The following is a 3,670-nucleotide window of genomic DNA, read 5'->3' on the forward strand; positions in this document are numbered from 1 at the left end:
TAAAGGAAACTTCGATAATTATTTATTTTTCATGGAATTGACATATAAAAACTAGAGACAAGTGATGATAATTGAGGTTATATATAATATTGAAATATTCCAAGGACGTATGGCTAAACTGGTGAAAGAATGCTATTCGATCTTAATATGTAACCATAGTTATAGAAAAAGAATTTGATTAGAGGATAGTTTAAATTTGACGTAAGGTGAAGATTTGGAGAACATGAAAAGTAGTATCTTGAACTTCAATTGGAAAGTAATTGAGTTTTCCTAAGATTTGAGGGGGAAAAACAAAAAAAAAAAATAAAAAAGATGAGAATACCTATTGGCTCTTAGGAAGTTATTAAAACTATGATAGGAAAGATTAAATTTTGGGACTAAAGGTTGGTTGGAGAAATCATTCAACAAAAAAGGCATTTATGGGTAGCGGAATTTAAATGTAAGTTCTATATCCTTATGTGTTGGACCTCTAATTAATTGAATTTCGAGGACAAAATTCTTTGCAAAAGGGTAAGATTGTTACACCCCACTCATTATAATTAAAGTCAATTAAGAATTTGGTCGAGTCAAAGTCAAATAAGAAACTTAAGTTCAACAAATGATTTTTATGGGACTTAAATTGTAAGAAAGGGTGTCATACAAGAATCTGGGGATTTAATTTCTATTTTTGAGGATGTAAGGACTAAATGTAATATCGAATGAAGATTGAGGGGGCTTGACTTGCAATGTTCTATAGTTATCCAATAAAATAAGAGATAACTGTCAAAATTTCTCATTTTTGAGGCCAAAAACGCGAGAGTAACTTTATTAAAAGAAAAGTCAAAAAAAAAAGAAATAGAAAACAGACAGGCGGTGAATTGGATTGATATAAATCACACAAACCCATTTGTTACACAATTACACACACAAACACATAAAACACACAGTGAGAGAAACCAAGAGTTGGGGGAGAAAAGAAAGAGGGAAAAAAAGGGAGAAGAGGAAGAAAAAAATAGAAAAATTCGTCTACATTGCTAGAAAATAAATTCTTCTACTATTAGTCTTGAATTCTTCAAATTCAAAGGTAAGTAAAAAAACTTATTTATTGGAAAGTTATGTTTAATTTTATAGTTGTTAGATTGGTAGATTAAATTCAATTTCATTGAAGGGTTTAAGTATAATAAGCTATCTAAATGAAAGAAGAACTACTTTTGGTGATTAAATAGACTTTAGAAATTGCTTAAATGTGAAAAGATTAAGTTTGGGTATCGCCTATTTAATTATTGAAATTACTTAAAACAGTTAATTGTTAACTTAAAAATTATATCAGACAGCGATACGGATATCAGGATAGCTTAACAACCGAGTTGATTTTGCGAGTGGAAAAAACTTAAATATTTTCAAGTAGTGATAAATTAATTATACAAATACATACATTATGTGCATTTATATGTTCGATTCCATTTTTATTTTGGAAATATTCTTTCATTATGATATATGTGGAATTCAAAGATTAGATATGAAAATATTTGTGATTTGGAATGTGAGACATTTGATATTGAGATCGACCAAAAAAGTACCCATGATTATATATTTCTTTTAGTTCGCTGAGGGGCCTTGGTCATTTTCTATACTACATTGAGTGGTCGACTGGGGATGAAGGGGTCGTAATCGTGTACATATAGTTCAATGAGGGGCCTTGGCCGTATTCTAAAATTGATTATCAAATGTCTTTGAGACTCGCTTTCGTTCACGAAAGGGGCCAAAGGCCTGGGGCGAAATTGCTTAGCTCAAGAGGTGAATTTCAAATTTTAGTCAGAGGGTATATTTTTTGTGGAAACAGGACTAACCAACATGTGATCAATTACACACAAATTCCAAATTATAACACAACACAATAGAAATAAGCCGAAGTCTCAACTTTTACCCAAAAATAACATGAAAATATATATGTAGATACAAAATACATAGTGAACCTCCTAACCATTTACAAGTAATGCAAAATCACATCTAGACATGAACATGCGTTCCAAAATACTGACTACATGTTCTATGAAGTGAGTCATACTAACAAACTCTATCGTGTTACTCTGACTCCAAAATCAATGCTCAATTCCAAAAAGATACTCAAAAACTCAACTGCTGCCTCATAAGAAAAATGTAGAAAAATATATGAGTTGATAGCTCAGTAAGTGGAAAAGTTCAAAAACAAATATATTTTTTCCATTTTACATTTTTATCGAAAATCGAATTCATGTCATTGAATAATTCACAAGATAACGTCATATAATTATATCCAAAACATGAGACATTCACATAATGTCATAAAATATCATATTAAAGTCGAGCAATAAATATCAACTGATAACTGCACTACAATCTCATCATATCAAATATATTGAAAAATCCAAAAAAGTGTACCTTTGACTGAAATCTATAATCCACCCCTCGGGCTAAGAACTTCCATCACAAGCCTTTGGCCCCCTCTGTGAATGAAAGTCGATCTCAAGACCTTTGGTAATCAATTTTAGAACATGGCCAATGCCCCTCTGTGAACTATATGTACAAGATCAAGACCAATATCAGGTCAAGACCACTTCGTGCAGAATATAACACGGTCAAGGCCCTTCTGTGAACTAGAAGAAGTATATAATTATGGGTACTTTTCTGACCGATCTCAATATTACATGTCTCACATACCAAACAAATCTCAATATCACATGTCTTACATACCAAGTCACAAATGTGCCATAAATAATCTTTGAAATTCCACATGTATCATATTAAAAGAGGTTTCCATAATAATCATATAATCGAAAACATAATTGGACATACTTTGATAATATACTTAATTTACAAGTACTTTAAAAATATTTATATTTTTTTTACTCACAGAACTATGTAATCAACTCGGTTGATAAGTTGTCCCGATATTTATATCGCTGCCTGAAATATGATATAATTTTTAAATCAACAATTAACTATTTTAAGTGATTTCAATAATTAAATAGGCGATATCCAAACTTAATGATTTCACGTTTAGGCGATTTTTAAAGCCTCTTTAATCAATAAAACTATTTTTTTTTCATTTAACTCAGTTTTATAGCTTATTATACTTAACCCTTTCAATAAAGTTGAATTTAATCTAACAATCTAACAACTATAAAATTAAACATAACTTGACAATAAGTAACTTTTTACTTACCTTTCAAAATTGAGGAATTCAAACCTAATAGTATAGACCACAATTTGGCAAATTTTTTCTATATTTTCTTCTTCTTCTTTCTCTTTTCTCTCTACTTCGTTTCTTCCCAGCGTGTGTAGTGTGTGTTTTTGTGTGACATTTTTGTTTAGATTGTGTGTGTGTGTGTGTGTGTGTTTGTGTATATATAGGAGTGGATTTGGATGTCCACCGCATGCCATTACTTTTGTCATTTTTTATAGCATGATATGTTTGAATGTCTCACTTTTTTGCTATAATTGTGTGAGTCTATCATGTGAATATTAAATTATATGAACTTGATGTTTGGTAAAAATGTTTAAAGAAAAAAGCATAATTATTTTTGAACTCTTCCACTTACTGAGCGATCAACTCATATTTTTCTAAACTTATTCTTACAAGTAATATTGATTGTTGATATCTTGAAGAGCCTGGTGATTTAAAAGTTAAAGCCACGTGACATATTGAGTG

Source organism: Olea europaea, unplaced genomic scaffold (assembly GCF_002742605.1).
Source record: "Olea europaea var. sylvestris unplaced genomic scaffold, O_europaea_v1 scaffold1379, whole genome shotgun sequence".
NCBI classification, from domain to species: domain Eukaryota; kingdom Viridiplantae; phylum Streptophyta; class Magnoliopsida; order Lamiales; family Oleaceae; genus Olea; species Olea europaea.